This window comes from Anomaloglossus baeobatrachus, chromosome 1 (assembly GCF_048569485.1).
Source record: "Anomaloglossus baeobatrachus isolate aAnoBae1 chromosome 1, aAnoBae1.hap1, whole genome shotgun sequence".
Taxonomy (NCBI): domain Eukaryota; kingdom Metazoa; phylum Chordata; class Amphibia; order Anura; family Aromobatidae; genus Anomaloglossus; species Anomaloglossus baeobatrachus.
The window spans coordinates 757276647-757294963 of NC_134353.1; the positions used below are offsets into that span (position 1 = coordinate 757276647).

The 18317-nt window shown below is 42.8% G+C and overlaps 1 protein-coding gene across 3 annotated transcripts in view; it reads left to right on the plus strand.

Moving 5' to 3' along the window:
• Positions 1 to 18317, plus strand: part of WSCD2 (WSC domain containing 2) — a 685960-nt gene that overhangs the window by 411161 nt on the left and 256482 nt on the right. The window lies entirely within an intron of this gene.

Sequence of the window (18317 nt, forward strand, 5' to 3'; positions counted from 1 at the left end):
TTTCGATGTGCAAAATGTTAAATCTTATTTGTAATCAATGACCCCCATTGGATTATTTTGTAATATGGTATCCCATAGAAAATATTGATTCTATATATTTAATTGTTTTTCTTCAAATCTATAAATAGCAGAGCACTATATACCCATAAAGTATGAAAAGAACAGAACAATGAAATATAGCTACAGATATGGATTCCACTGGGAGTATCTAAGTAGCCTAGCGTTTGGAAAAAAGTAGAAACATTCTGTCACTGAGGGGAAACAAGAGAACATAAAGGTTAAATCAATGTATCTGGAATAACATAGGGAGGCTCAGAAAATAAATAGAAAATAAAAGGAATAGAACAAGTGCAAAGGGATAAATGTACGAAAAGTGGTACTGTTACCTGTTTATATTATTCAGTAGGCAAAGAAGTAACATGTATATCTGGAGTGAAGTGATTTGATGATGCCCAAAGCAATAACCTGTAAATATATAAGGTATCATGCTAAAATGTTATCCTTTATATTAGGGTATCAAATTCCACATACAGTACACATTTCCATATTGTTCATTAGGACAACTGGATATTGTAGAAAAATGATCCATTCTTGGGATCATATTGTTTGGGTTATAGTGGTAATTCGCTAACAATGAGGGACTGTATTGTGTGTCACATTTGAGAAACCAATTAAAGAATATACGTCTGGAACACCATGGTGTGAACAGGGTGCAAGACTCAAAAATATACAACTAAACAATAGGATAAAGAGTTGCACACCAGTCACAATGTATAGGGGAATAATGAAAAGCAGAACTGCTATGGGAATACTAGACTGAAAAATACAATGGACTATCTGAAAAACGTGAAAAACATGAAAATGGTATATGCATAACTGCTATGAATAATAGGAATGAGAGATGTTTAGCCATTGTATTGATCGATGCAAAGGAGCCCCAAACAAAACGCCAAGGTAATCTCTATTTTTGGGGTCCCTAACCTATGTGTAACCTCACCTGCAGTTTAAAAACTTGCTCTGTATGGGAAGCAAAGGACCAAGCTATATATGTGAAATAAGACACATGGCTATGGGTGGGGCAGGGTTCTCAGACAGAAAATGCATACTAGGTGAGGTTACACATAGGTTAGGGACCCCAAAAACAGAGATCACCTTGGTGTTTGGTTTTGGGGCTCCTTTGCATTGATCAATACAATGGCTAAACATCTTTCATTCCTATTATTCATAGCAGTTATGCATATACCATTTTCATGTTTTTCACTTTTTTCAGATAGTCCATTGTATTTTTCAGTCTAGTATTCCCATAGCAGTTCTGCTTTTCATTATTCCCCTATACATTGTGACTGGTATGCAACTCTTTATCCTATTGTTTAGTTGTATATTTTTGAGTCTTGCACCTTGTTCACACCATGGTGTTCCAGACGTATATTCTTTAATTAGTATGCATTTTCTGTCTGAGAACCCTGCCCCACCCATAGCCATGTGTCTTATTTCACACATATAGCTTGGTGCTTTGCTTCCCATACAGAGCAAGTTTTTTAACTGCAGGTGAGGTTACATATCGGCTAGGGACCCCAAAAATAGAGATTACCTTGGCGTTTGGTTTGGGGTTCCCTTGTATTGATCAATTCAATGGCTAAACATCTCTAATTCCTATTATTCATAGCAGTTATCCACATATCATTTTCATGTTTTTCACTTTTTTCAGATAGTCCATTGTATTTTTCAGTCTAGTATTCCCATAGCAGTTCTACTTTTCATTATTCCCCTATACATTGTGACTGGTGTGCAACTCTTTATCCTATTGTTTACATTTGAGAAACCAGCATATAAAACTACCTTCCAATTATATGGCCACCCAGAAAATAGATACCAGTTAAACTATGTGGGTACTAAAGCCAGACCATTAGCATATAGTTGAAAAAAAACCCCACAGAAAACCTCAATGCTGCAATAAATATAGCTGAAAAATTTCATGCAAATTAGCTATGTGGTGGTATCAGAGGCAGTGGGGAAGAGGAGTGCACGTCATCCTTGCCTGACATTCAGCAGTGTGATGAGGTCTTCATGCTGCAGGCCTCACGTAGGTGATGAGGAATGGTAAGCACTCCATGGAGAAGCTGAAGATTATACAGTGCCTTGCAAAAGTATTCGGCCCCTTTGAATTTTTCAACCTTTTCCCACATTTCAGGCTTCAAACATAAAGATAAAAAATTAACATTTTATGGAGAAGAATCAACAACAAGTGGGACACAATTGTGAAGTTGAACGAAATGTATTGCTTATTTTAAACTTTTATAAAAAATAATAAACTGAAAATTGGGGCGTGCAATATTATTTGGCCCCTTTAAGTTAATACTTTGTAGCACCACCTTTTGCTGCGATTACAGCTGCAAGTCGCTTGGGGTATGTGTCTATCAGTTTTGCACATCAAGAGACTGAAATTCTTGCCCATTCTTCCTTTGCAAACAGCTCGAGCAGAGTGAGGTTGGATGGAGAGCGTTTGTGAACAGCAGTTTTCAGCTCTTTTCACAGATTCTCGATTGGATTCAGGTCTGGACTTTGACTTGGCCATTCTAACACCTGGATATGTTTATTTGTGACCCATTCCATTGTAGCTTTTGCTTCATGTTTTGGATCATTGTCTTGTTGAAAGACAAATCACCGTCCCATTCTCAGATCTTTTGCAGACTCCAACAGGTTTTCTTCGAGAATAGTCCTGTATTTGGCTCCATCCATATTCCCATCAATTTTAACCATCTTCCCTGTCCCTGCTGAAAAAAAGCAGGCCCAAACCATAATGCTGCCACCACTATGATTGACTGTGGGGATGGTGTGTACATGGTCATGAGCTGTGTTGCTTTTACGCCAAACATATCATTTGGCATTATTTCATCTGACCAGAGCACCTTCTTCCACAAGTTTGGTGTGTCTCTCAGGAGGCTTGTGGCAAACTTTAAACAACACATTTTATGGATATCTTTGAGAAATGGCTTTCTTTTTGCCACTCTTCCATAAAGGCCAGATTTGTGCAGTGTACGACTGATTGTTGTCCTATGGACAGACTCTCCCATCTCATCTGTAGATCTCTGTAGTTCATTCAGAGTGATCATGGGTCTATTGACTGCATCTCTCATCAGTTTTCTTCTTGTTTGAGATGAAAATTTGGATGGACGCCGGGTGAGTTTGAGTGAGTTTGCTGCACTGAAAGTAAAGGGGACCAATAATATTGCCCGCAGCACTTTTCAGTTATTTATTTTTTAAGAAAGTTTAAAATAAGCAATAAATTTCATTCAACTTCACAATTGTGTCCCACCTGTTGTTGATTCTTCACCATAACATTACAATTTTTATCTTTATGTTTGAAGCCTGAAATGTGGGAAAAGGTTGACAAATTCAACAAACACAAAATCTTTTTTTCCACTCATGGTTAGTGGTTGGGTGAAGCCATTTATTGTCAAACTACTTTGTTTCCTCATTTTAACTTTTAAATCATGATGACAACCAAAAACATCCAAATGACCCTTATCAAAAGTTCACATACCTTGGTGATTGTGGCCTGATAACATGCACAAGAGTTGATACAAAAGGGTATATATATATATATATATATATATATATCCAAAAGAAAACAAGGTTCTACAGCTACTTCAACGGTAGGATAACACGTGAAGTTTTATTTTCATCAGTTAAAATTATTGTAGACATGCAAGCAAAATGTCTTCACACCATTAGCCACCAAAGGACTGGGTTTGGGACCTTGTAGAAGGCACATTTAGTGCCTACACATGTACTCCTTGGGTGGCTAATGGTGTGAAGACATTTTTGACCATATTAACCACATGTACATTGAAAAAACGTGAAATATTGTCCCTGATTTCCCATTTTCACTTTTTTTAACCCCTGCACCAGCGATGATGTATATTTACGACATCAGCTATGTATCTGCCTTTGATGAGGGCTCAAACACTGAGCCCACATCTTCCTATACATTTGATGGTTGATTAATCAGCCATGAAGTGCCTCTAATAGCCGCAAGAGGATTCGAGATCCACCCATATCCGTTAACCAGTTAAATGTCGCTAGCAATCACTTACACCGGCATTTAACCCCTTAACAACTGCGGGCAGTAATATTACGTCCTAGTGGTCACAGCAGCCGGGGGAGATCAGCGCACATCTTGGCTCATTTGTACAGCTGACATGTGTGCCTGCTAAGCACTGGTGGAATCGCTATCCACCTGTGCCTTTTAACCCCTTAAATGGTGCTGTCAATATGTGACAGCGCCATTATAATAGCGATTGCGCTATAACTTTACTCACAGGCCGATACCGGAAGTCACGTGACGTGATCACGTGGATCCGGTGGTTGTCATGGTAGCACAGGGTCATGTGATGACTCCTGTGCTCACATGACTCAGGTCCTGTAAGAAACAGCTGAGTGCTGCTTGTTACAAGAGATGATCATCTCCCGGTCTGAGCGGTGCTGCACTGATAGAGAGAAATGGAAGAGCGATCAGACAGCTAATCCCTATGGCCCCCTAGGGGACCTAGTAAAACAAAAAAAAAAGTTTAAAAAATAAAAAAATAAATGTAAGAAATAAAAGTTCAAATGACCCCCTTTTTGCCCCATTGAAAATTAAAGGGTTAAATAAAAAAATATACACACATTTGGTATCACCACATTCAGAAATGCACAATCTATAAAAATATAAAATCAATTAATCTGATCGGTAAACGGTGTAGCAGCAAAAAAAATCCAAGCGCCAAAATTACGTTTTTTGGTCGCCACAAATTTTGCACTAAATGCAATAACAGGCGCATCTGTGCAAAAATGGTAATATTAAAAACTTCAGCTTGAGATGCAAAAAATAAGCCATCACTGAGCCATAGGTCCCGAAAAATGAGAACGTTATGGGTCACGGAAAATGGCGTAAAATGTGCGCCACTTTTTTCGGACAAACTTCTGATTTTTTTAGCCTCTTAGATAAAAGTAAACTTATACATATTTGGTGTCTATGAACTCACACTGACACATCACTTTTACCTTATAGGGAACACAGTGAATAAAATATCTCAAAAACAATCGTTCAATTGCACTTTTTTTGCAATTTTTACGTATTTGGAATTTTTTACCAATTTCCAGTACACTATATGGTAAAATTCATGGTTTCATTTAAACGTACAGCTCGTTCTGCAAAAAATGAGTCCTCACATGACCACTTTGACCGAAAAATAAAAAAGAATAAAAAAATTACGTCTCTTGGAAGAAGAATGGCAAATCCCCACCGAAAAGCACAAAATTGGCCAGTCGTGAAGGGGTTAACTTGCGCAGACAGGTTGCACGTCAATTATCCTTCCCACCTCGTGAACGTGGGGCACCGATAGATTGTTAGAGTCTTTGGTTACCACAATATTTCAATAAAATGAAATAAAAGGTGATAAAAACATTATGTCTATCTCAAAAGGGTATTAGTAAAAAACATTAGCTCTGGGCGCAAAAAAATAAGCCCTCACACAGCCTCAGAACCTGAAAAATGAAAATTTTACAGGTCTCACAAATAGCAGAATTTTTTTTTTTGATAAACGTTTTAATGTCTTTCTTCATTTAAATAAAAAAAATACCATACATGTTTTGGTATATGCATGCTCATACTGACCTGGGTAATCATATTTCCAAGTCAGTTTTACCATATACTGAACATAGTAAATAAATAAATTAAAAAAAAATATATTGTGGAATTGCACCTTTTTGCAATTTCACCACACCTGGAATTTTTTTCCCTTACTTCCAGTACACTGTGTGACAGAATGAATGGTGTGATTCAAAAGTGCATCTCTTTCTGCAAAAAACAAGCTCTCATATGACCATATTGAGAGAAAAATAAAAAAGTTATGGTTTTTGGAAGAAGGGGAGGAAACACAAAAACGAGAAATGAAAAATCACCGGGGGATAAAGGTGTCAAATCACTGTCCATTTTTAAATCTAGTGGCATTAGTTGCCTTTCTTTGCGCTTAATCCTTCAAAATAGCACAAACAAGATGGGAATGTCCAGCCATCATACTATAAACAAAAAGACTGACGGCACTCACGAAACTGCAATGTGAACAGGTGCATAACTGAACATGACATAAAGTACAAAAAAAGACAGTTTGCTCTCTGAAATGCTAAAGCATGAAAACTATGAATATAGACCAGCATTACTGCTAAGGGAAATCTAAGAAAAATGAGATATTTAGCATATAGAAACGGACATTTCTGTATCTGCCCAGTAGCCACATCACGGCATATCTCATAACTGGGTACCTACTCTATGTTGAAGCCTCTCTCTGGGTTAAAAATCCTCCTGTGTATGGGCAAGTAGGAACCTGCTATACAGGATAAAATAATCTATGGCAAGTGGGGGAGGGGTGCACGGTCAGTAGGTATGACCCTCTTGAATATAGACAAAAAGACTGACGGCACTCAACAAACTGCAATGTGAACAGGTGCATAACTGAACATGGCATAAAATACAATATATATTCTACATTCAAGAGGATCATACCTTCTGACCGTGCACCCCTCCCCCACTTGCCGCAAAATGTGGACACTGTTTTCTAGAGCACTTTCTCAGTGCAATAATATATTTTAGGAGGCAATTTTACCATCTAGAGAGCACAAAGGAGGCATTTTACTTTGTAAGAGACAAGGTGGGGGGCATTATTATGTGGGGCACTAAGAGGACCCTGTTTTTGTGCTAAACAGCAAATAGGGACATATTCTGCAGCAGGGAATGAGTATTGGAGTAGCAGCAGGGTGAGGAGTTTGTGTAGGTTGGGAATAGATTGGGACAGTACTGGAAATGTGAGAAGGCAAATATGTCTTTGTTGTAATCTCTGCAGATGACTCCTGGCTGGAAGAGGATGTTATATGGGTCTGGGGCACATGGAAAAGATGGAAAAAGTGAAAGACTTCATAAGAAAAAACGTCAGCTGGAAGTCACTATCTATAACTGCACTGTAATCTCTTACATGTTCTGCAGGACTAATATCTACCACAGTATGGTCATTGTATGGCGGTAATATCAGTGCTGGTCTTCGTATAGTGATTTATTTTTAGCAACAGCATGGTCATCTGCTGAGGATCCCATATGCTTACAATTAGGGTGCGCCACTGTAGTTTTAATCAGGATTCTCTAGTTAGGGTCCTACTCAGATGTGCCCCCCCGGCGCTGAACATACAGATTCCTCTGCCGGCAGGTAGAAGTCAGCTGACGACTTCTGCATCAGCTATAGAGAAGGACACTGCAAATCGTGGGTTCAGGTAGAGGTGAGAATAATTGCTTGTTTCTATATATCATGTACTAATAACGGAAGGGACCAAGCAAGGGGGATATTATTACAGAATGGGGCAAAGAAAATTGGATATTATTGCAGAATGGAGGCCCAGGACAGGGGACACTATTACAGAATAGCGGCCTAAGACAGGAGACATTATTACAGGATAGGGGCCAGGAAAAGGGACGTTATAAAAGAAAAGGGCCAGGATGGGTGACATTGTTACAGTATGGGGGAAAATATTACAGAATGGGGGACATTATTACAGGATGGAGGAAAATATTACAGGATGGGGACATTATTCCAGGAAGAGGGAAAATATTACAGGATGGGGTAAAATATTACAGGATGGGGACATTATTACAGGATGGGGGAAAATATTACAGGATGGGGACATTATTCCAGGATGAGGGAAAATATTACAGGATGGGGGAAAATATTAAAGGTTGGGGGACATTATTACAGTAACATTTTTCATCTGACCAACATGCTGTCGGGGGCCGAGGTCCAAATTTTGCATTGGGGCTAATAGGATGGTAGTTACGCCACTGCTTCATGGCAATCTAATTTTACTGCACAAACTACAAAACATAATGTATATATATATATATATATATATATATATATATATATTTATATATATATTTATTTATTATACATAACTAAGGGTGGGGTTATGTACCACACGTGGAAGTCACTAGCCACATTTAGGACATGATCTAGTTTTCTAATTTTACACATCATGCCTATGATAATAAATAATAAGTTAATATTAATTTGTTTAGGAGGGTGACCAGAAAATCTGTAACCAGCTGGTACAAAGTGCTTGCTTTGGTACACATCAGCCTCGAGTGAACCAGTCTTTAATACGCAAAGAAGCAGTCAGATATCCTTTTAGGATTTCTCCCAGCTGCTTGTGTGGTCTGTGATTGTATGTCAATCTGTTCACCTTCCAGATCAATGATATCAGATTCGCAGCACTTACAGTGCAGCACGGATTTCTGCCTGTGATGTCACCTTGTCCCTTGCTTAGTTTAATTAACTGGAAATTATAGAACTGCTGCATTTTGGGTTTTTTTCTCTTGATCTACAAGATATGTTATCAGGTTCTGTGATGCACAAACTGAACTGACCTCTTGCCCTTAATATCCTAAAATATTATAATTGTTTGTTCCACTTCTATAATGAGCATTAAAACACCTAATTTTTTCTTTTACCTTGTACATAGTAGAGAGTAATAGGTGTGCACGTTGTTTATCCCTATTGTAAGTGGAGTGAGTCATGCAGTGCATGTCTTGGAGATTTGTCTTCATGAATTTATGCATCACTTTGATGAATACTGTTCGAACTGGGTTATATTTGCTCAAGGCATTCACTTTAAAAGGATGTTTGTTTTACAGAGTTGACAGTGGGTTTTTATGCCTTTGATGATTGCTGCATACCTTAAATGCCATATTTTTTTGAAAACACATATCTTCAGATTCTCATGTTAGTAATCTTTTAGTAACATTTTGTAATTGTTAGTAATCTTTTAGTAACATTTTGTAATTAGTTTGGAGATAAGGTGGATATGTGCAGTGCCAGCTGCCCATTTCTATTATATCGTAAGCACAGGAGACACTGAAGACAACCGGTGCCCACAAGTACTTACGGCAGATGGGTTTAAAGGGACGAAAGGCGTGGTGTGAATATTAATTCTGGTCCTGAAACAGAGAGAATGGACTCCGACTGTGACGTGGGTTTTGGCTGAATATAGTATCATTTTTACTAGAATGTCTGACAAAGGCGGGATGTGACTCAATAGAACTAATAAATCACACAGGTGGATAATAAAGTACACATTGAAATTCTGGCTAAGAAAAAAAATGAATAAAAAAAAAGTACTAAAGGTTTATGCAGGTATGAAAAAAATGCTGAAAAGTAAGAATGCTTTAAAAAATAAAATTATTGATGGTTTATAATTAGCAGCAGGAAAATATGAGTATTTAAAATACAACTGTTAATAATTCATTTAACCCCTTCAGCCCCAGAGCGTTTTCTGTTTTTGCGTTTTTGTTTTTTGCTCCCCTTCTTCCAAGAGCCGTAACTTTTTTATTTCTCTGTCAATATTGCTATATGAGGGCTTGTTTTTTGTGGGACGAGTTTTACTTTTAAATGAAACCATACGTTTTACCATATAGTGTACTGAAAAACAGCACAAAAATTCCAAGTGAGGAAAGACTGCAAAAAAAGTGTGATCGCACAATAGTGTTTGAGATGTTTTATTCACCGTGTTTACTATATGGTAAGACTGATATGTCATTGTGATGCCTGAGGTTGGTGTGAGTTTGTATACACCAAGCATGTATAGGTTTACTTGTATCTAAAATGTTAAAAAAAATTCACAAGCTTGTCCAATAAAAGTGGCTTACGTTTTGTGCCATTTTCTGAAACCCGTAGCGTTCTTATTTTTTGGGATCTATGGCTCATTGATGGCTTATTTTTTGCATCTCGAGCTGACATTTTTAATGGTACCATTTTTGCACAGATGCTACGTTTTGATCGCCTGTTATTGCATTTTGTGTAAAACTTGTGGCGATCAAAAAACGTAATTTTGGCATTTGATAAATGGCGTAGCGGCAAAAAAATTCCAATCAGATTAATTGATTTTATATTTTGATAGATCAGGCGTTTCTGAATGCAGTGATACCAAATATGAGTATATTTTTTATTGTTTTAACCCTTTAATTTTCAATGGGGTGAAAGGGGGGGTGACTTGAACTTTTAGGTTTTTTTGTTTTTTATTATTTTTTAAAACTATTTTTTTTTACTTTTTTTTTTATTTTCATAGTCCTCTAGGGGGCTATCGTGATCAACAATGCGATCGCTCTGCCCTATCTGCTGATCACAGCTACACAGCTGTAAACAGCAGATATGATCACTTTCTGATTGACTCGGCTCCAGGCCGAGTGAAACCGAAAGTGACTCCTGATAGCTACAGGCGTCATCACATGACCCTGTGCTACCATGGCAATCACTGAAAGTCACGTGATCATGCACATGACTTCCGGTGGGGGCGGTGGTAAGTGAAAATAATGGCCGCGCGGGGTTTAAATGTTGCGAGTGGAAGCGATTCCACTCGTAACATGCAGGCACACATATCAGCTGTTGAAAACAGCTGATATGTGCGCGGATCGCCGCGACCCGCCCACGGCAGGGGGCGGGGATTAACCTCACACGATCCATGACGAATAGATCCGTCATTGGTCGTGAAGGGGTTAAGATAGTAGAGACACAAATATGATGTGTACCTATACTGAAAAACAAACAACAAAAATATTTTGTCCTAGCCAGCCTTTTTGGTGAAAGGTACTGGAAAAAATACCAAAAGAAAAGAGGAGTTTAGGTCCCAATAAATATGTCTACCCTGTTAAATCCAGATATAACAGTTAGTATAAAGAAATGGAATGAGCTCAGCCAATTCTTAACGTCAGCCGTGTCATAGACGTGATAAACTGGTTCACGGTGCCCTCTTCATTTATATTCAGGGGAGCAATCCATCCAAAATTTGGCCTATCTAACCCTATAAGGCTATAATAACACTGACCCCAGTGAAATTCCCTCTCTTACAAGGGCAGTCATGCACAGCTGACCCTAAAAGGCTTGCCCTGTAAGTCTGAACTGGCTCCCAATGCGTTTTCTCCTATATGGATTTATTGCCTTGATCCAATTCCCTGTATAGGGAGAGTTTTATGTGAAGGACTACTGCATATTATAAAGAAATACCTTTTATTATACTCATCTATAAAGTGGTCTGGTCCGCTAGGCATCGCTGGTCTTGATTTGGCGCCTCCTCTCTTCTTGCTTCTTGTGTATACCGCATCCTACATCATCCACACAGTGTCCTCCACTGCGCTCCTTCTCTCTGCCCTGCTAAGGGCAGAGCAAAGTATTGTATTGCACATGCCCGGTCATTGGCCTACGCATTACAGTACTTTGCTCTGCCTTTGGTAGGGCAAAGAGACAGAGTGTAATGGAGGATACTGTGTGGATGACCTAGGTCTCGTCATCCACATGAAGCAAGAAGAATAGAGGCACCGGATCAATTCCAGCAACGCCCATCAGACCAGACCACTACGTACGTGATTATAATAAAAAATCTTTTTTTTATATCTTGCAGATTGGCTTGGGGTCTTAAATACAACATTCTAGAATGCTGTATCTAAGGGATTACTGGTGGTGGCCGCAGATTATAGGGGAAAACCTTGTGACAGGTTTCTTAAATTTCCTTCACAGCTGTTTAAGTAAATGACTATCTTTAAATCTATCTATATATATAATTGCCTTATTCTGTCTGTCTGTCTGTCATGCTCCAAAATTGTGTCCTTACGGTGACACAAAGCTGATTGGCCGCTGGGTTCGCCATGGCCCCGCCCCCCCACGGATTGGCCTCTCGCCCCGGCTCTCTGCAGGCCCCGCACCCCTCACGCAATGCACGCTCGCTCTGGCCCCGCCCCCCGCACGCATTCCCCCAACTGACACGAAGCCCCAGGTGAGTACACACACACACATCAGATCACACTCACTCTCACACACACCTCACACATCACATCCACACACTCACAACATCCTGGGATATCGCTTGCTTCTCGGCCGCGATACTGTGCTGTGAGCTTTCAGGACCTGCCGGAGGATCACATGGCCAGAAGCATGTGGTATCTCCGGATGTTGTGAGTATGAGCGCGTATGTGTAATATCGTCAATGTGTGTGTGCGTGAGTGTATGCGATCGGGTGGGTGTGAGTGTATGCGATCGGGTGCGTGTGTGTGTGTGTGAGTGTATACGATCGGATCTGTGAGTGTCGGCAGAGGAGCACGGCGTGCTGGAGGAGGCTGGGAGGAGAGAGGCTGATCCTGGGGAAGGCTGGGAGGGTGGAGGCTGAGAGAAGAGAGGCTAATGTTGGGGGAGGCTGAGGCTGGGGTAGGCTGGGAGGAGAGAGGCTGATGCTGGGGACAGAAAAGGCTGATGCTGCGGGCATAGAGGCTGATGCTGCGGGCAGAGAGGCTGATGCTGCGGGCACAGAGGCTGATGCTGCGGGCAGAGAGGCTGATGCTGCGGGCATAGAGGCTGATGCTGCGGGCACAGAGGCTGATGCTGCGGGCACAGAGGCTGATGCTGCGGGCACAGAGGCTGATGCTGCGGGCACAGAGGCTGATGCTGCGGGCATAGAGGCTGATGCTGCGGGCAGAGAGGCTGATGCTGCGGGCACAGAGGCTAATGCTGCGGGCACAGAGGCTCATGCTGCGAGCACAGAGGCTCATGCTGCGGGCACAGAGGCTGATGCTGCGGGCACAGAGGCTGATGCTGCGGCCAGCATGGGGGATGGAGCACGTTTGGGAGTGCGCAGCATGGCGGATGAAGCACGTTTGGGAGTGCGCAGCATGGCGGATGGACCACGTTTGGGAGTGCACAGCATGGCAGATGGACCACGTTTGGGAGTGCGCAGCATGGCGGATGGACCACATTTGGGAGTGCGCAGCATGGCGGATGGAACACGTTTGGGAGTGCGCAGCATGGCGGATGGAGCACGTTTGGGAGTGCGCAGCATGGCGGATGGAGCACGTTTGGGAGTGCGCAGCATGGCGGATGGAGCACGTTTGGGAGTGCGCAGCATGGCGGATGGAGCACGTTTGGGAGTGCGCAGCATGGCGGATGGAGCACGTTTGGGAGTGCGCAGCATGGCGGATGGAGCACGTTTGGGAGTGCGCAGCATGGCGGATGGAGCACGATGGGGAGTGCGCAGCATGGGAGATGGAGCACATTTGGGAGTGCGCAGCATGGCGGATGGAGCACGATGGGGAGTGCGCAGCATGGGAGATGGAGCACGATGGGGGGTGCGCAGCATGGCGGATGGAGCACGATGGGGAGTGCGCAGCATGGGGGATGCAGCACGTTTAGGAGTGCGCAGCATAGCGGATGGAGCACGTTTGAGAGTGCGCAGCATGGCGGATGGAGCACGTTTGGGAGTGCGCAGCATGGCGGATGGCGCACGTTTCGGAGTGCGCAGCATGGCGGATGGAGCACGTTTGGGAGTGCGCAGCATGGGAGATGGAGCACGATGGGGAATGCGCAGCATAGGGGATGGAGCACGATGGGGAATGCGCAGCATGGGGGATGGAGCACGATGGGGGGTGCGCAGCATGGGGGATGAGCACGATGGGGGGTGCACAGCTTAGGGGATGGAGCACGATGGGGGGTGCGCAGCTTGGGGGATGGAGCACGATGGGGGGTGCGCAGCATGGGGGATGGAGCACGATGGGGGGTGCGCAGCATGGGGGATGGAGCACGATGGGAGGTGCACACCTCCCCCAACACACACACGCGCACTGCACAACACACACACACTGGGAAACACAAACACCGCCCTACACAGACACCCACACACACAGTCAACGCTGCACACACACAACACCCAACACACAAACACCGCGGCATACATAAATATACGCACATACCGCGCAACACACACACTGCACAAAACATACCTCCCCCCAAAACACACACAAACCACGCAACACACACACAATGCTACAGACACACAGCGCTCCACAAACAACGCAACACACGCAACACACACAACGCAACACACAAACACCGCTCTCACCCCCCGCCACACCCAGACAACACCCAGAACATGTACAGCGCCCTACACAAACACTAGGTAACTACACACAACAACATCTATATATATATAACAAAAATCATACATGAACTACACAATACGTAAATTCTAGAATACCCGATGTGTAGAATCGGGCCACCTTCTAGTATATATATAATTGCCTTATTCTGTCTGTCTGTCTGTCTTGCTCCAAAATTATGTTGTTACAGTGACAACCGTCGCATTGGCTGCTTGCCCCGGCCCCCTGCACGCATGCCAGGCCATGCCCCCCTCACGCATTGGTTGCTCGCCCTGGCCCCACCCCCGCACGCATTCCCCGAACTCACACGGACTGCCAGGTGACTGCTGCACCCCCGGAAGCCCACACCGGCAAGACAACGTGGAGAAAAGCTGTGTGAAACCACTAGCTTACCCCGGCTCCCGGCACACGTGTGTCGGAGTCGGCGTAGGCTGGTAACCATGGTACACATCGGGTAAATATAGAAACTGCTTTCCTTAGTTACCCGATATGTAACATGGTTACTAGTTTACTAGTTTACCCCGGCTCCCGGCACACATCAGCACTGTCGCTTTGAATAGTTACTTACCTTTTCTCCACTTTGTTGGATCCGGTGCGCTCCCCTGCACTGCGTACACTACAGTGGCCGCGGGACAAGCTCTGATCACGTGTTGTCATGTGACCGGAGCATGTGACCAGGAAGTTCCGGCGCGGCCACTGTACTGTACACAGTATATGACTGCTTTCAGACGTCCGTGTTTAATCAGGTACCAGTCACATATATGGTTATGGTCATACGTGTGTCATCCGTGTTTGCATGCGTGTGACAGGTACTGGAGAAAACACGGGTGTGTGAAATAAAAATATTTTTCATATTTACTTCCTTTCTCTGACTCTGCTGCCTCCCGCTCCTGGCAGCCTATCAACACACACACACACACACACACACTGAGCACATATACACACATAGCAGACACACATAGCGCACATGCATGTATACACACATAGCGCACATGCATGTACACACACACACTGAGCACACACACACTGAGCACATATACACACATAGCAGACACACATGGATACACCAAGCGCATACATACAGAGCGCACATGCATGTATAAACACACACACTAAGCACATATACACATATAGCAGACACACATAGCGCACATGCATGTATACACACATAGCGCACATGCATGCACACACACACACACTGAGCACATATACACACATAGCAGACAGACATAGCGCACATGCATGTATACACACATAGCACACATGCATGTATACACACACACACACAGCACACACACTGAGCACATAAACACACATAGCAGACACATATAGATACACCGAGCGCATACACACATAGCGCACATGCATGTACACACACACACTCTGCTGTATACTCACCCAGCGATGCAGTCCCTGGCACTGAAGTCCCCAGCGCTGTTCCCGCTTCCAGCACCACAGGGCACTGAATATTCAGTGAGTATAATGAGCGGCGATAAGGAGCTGGAGGCAGCAGAGCCGGAGACAGTATCGCTGGAGAGAAGTAAATATAGAAAATATTTTTATTAAAAAGACCCATATTTTCTCCGGTATCTTTTACACTGATGTCACACTGATCACATCAGTGTGTGATCAGTGTGACATCCGTGCTGCCGGAGATGCCTGCGTGCGTGCGTGCGGGGTCATAAAAAGTCACACGGTCCGTGTGCAAACACAGACATGTGAGGCACATAATAGAATAACATGGGTACGTGTGACATCTGTGTTAAAAACGGATGTCACACGTACCTAAAACATGGACGTCTGAAACCAGCCTACGACAGCACGCCGGATCCGACAAAGTGGAGAGAAGCCGGATGTGTGAAACCACTAGCTTACCCCGTTGTTAACCAGCGTACACATCGGGTAACTATGGAAACCGCTTTGCATAGTTACCCGATGTGTACCATGGTTACTAGCTTACCCCGGCTCCCTGCCCATTCAGATCGTTGGTCTCCCACTGTCAAACACGCCGATGCGTGCTGCACAGCAGGAAACCAACGAGCAAAAAATGAACCATCATTATTCAAGACTTACTGATCATATTATTTTTCAATCTGCTAACCTACATACACATTCTAGACTACCTGATACGTTAGAATCGGGCCACCTTCTAGTCTATATATAAAAATGATGATTATTATCACCATTGGTTACTCATACAGCTAACTATAATCCTACAAAATATCTGAATTGTGAAAGTTTAACTAGAAGAATAGATGCTGTTTTCAAGGCAAAGGATGCTCACACTAAATATTCATTTGATTTTGTTTTCCCTATTATTCCTTCCCTTTGCATATTGTAAATTGGTATAAATAACCTATAAATATTTACATTTTGAATGCATTCTTACTTTGCATCATTTTCCACATCTGACTAAAACTTTTTCAACATTGAAATTGCATCACCAAGAAGAAAAAGTAGAGAAATTATAGAAATTACAGGATCAATAGACATGTTAATGATAGATTTGTCCTGTGTGACTAACACCTCTTTATCTGCTCTGGACTGTGGAACATTGGATTTTAAAATTTGTATAATAAAGACTATTTTTTAATTGAAGAAAAACTTTTCCAATACATTTTTTGGATTTTTCTATTTTTCTTAATGATAGTAACCTCATACATATTCACTGCTTCGCCAGGCTATTGGCAGTCCCGGTGTCTCTGATTGGCTGCAATCAGACCGCACCCCAACACTGTGTGACAGCATGCATGATTGCTTGGAATCACACACGCTGTCTGCATCTCTATAGTGGTGTAAAAATAAATACATTAAAAAATTCGCCTAGGGTCCTCCCATATTATCATACCAAGCTCAGATAAAGCAAATGGCTACAGGCTGCAGCCTCCAATCGTGTGCTGATCTTGGCTGTGTATTAAAAAAAAAGGAACCCCATGTGCCGTTTTTTAAAATTATTGAAACAAATATTTTTAAAAAATGGCGTGCAGTCCGCTCCAATTTTGATATCCAGCCAACCTCTCTGGAGGGAATTTGTAATTAATCTTAATTCCCTGAGTAGAATGAATAGCAGTGAAAAAATACTGATTAATAATATGAAAGTATGATACAAATGGGTTGAAAATGCATTGTGGGTGATCATGAGTGTTCTTCTCTAGTAAATGCCTGGTGTCACCCTTCTCACCCTACACCAGCCAAGCACCTAGAAGGTGGTGGGGATGTTGTAGAAAGCGCATGCACTTGTCATGTACCAGTCTGCCCAAATCAATTCCAGCCTCATAAGCATATATGCTCAGGACAGGATTTTTCCATGATGGGGCACACTTTGGGGCTTTATAGGTATCACTTAACTGCATTTTCAAGACCTACATAGCAATTTATTCCATTAGGAATCTAAAGTTGATGACAGATTCACATTAATGATGGCCTTGCAACACTTCGACTTACATAATTAAAATTTCCATGAAAAGTCACCAAATTCAACACTAAGGGGTACTTTGCACACTGCGACGTCGCTTCTGCGATATCCTCGGGGTCAAATCGAAAGTGACGCACATCCGGCGCCGGTAACGACGTTGCAATGTGTAAAGCCTAGATGCGCTGATAAACGATCGCAAAAGCGTTGAAAATCGATGATCTGTGTAGCGTCGGTCATTTTCATAATGTCGCACCAATAGGAGATACGATGTTGTTCCTCGTTCCTGCGGCAGCACACATTGCTGTGTGTGAAGCCACAGGAGCGAGGAACATCTCCTTACCTGCTTCCACCGGCTATGCGGAAGGAAGGAGGTGGGCGAGATGTTTACGTCCCGCTCATCTCCGCCCCTCCGCTTTTATTGGCCGCCTGCCGTGTGATGTCGCTGTGATGCCGCACGACCCACACCCTTAGGAAGGAGGCGAGTCGCCGGCCAGAGCAACGTCGCAGGACAGGTATGTGCGTGTGACTCTGCCGTAGCGATAATGTTCGCTACGGCAGCTATCACAAGATATCGCATGTGCGACGGGGGCGGGTACTATCGTGCTCAGCATTGCTAGCCAATGCTAGCAATGTCGCAACGTGCAAACTACCCCTTAAAATCAACTCCAGACCCTCTTTCTCTGTAATTTGTAATTAAATAGTGAGGTAATAAGTCAAACTGAATAATGAAATGGCTTATCAGGCAATCTTTCAATAACTTTTAATCTCACAAAGTGTAGTTTGTCTGTACGCGTTAGGTAACTAAAAGAGCGTGTCACAAAATAAACTTCTGATAACATGCTTTTCTAATCACCTGACCTGACCAGTATTCTAGGTGTGGTCTGCCCTGGTCAGACCCCACCT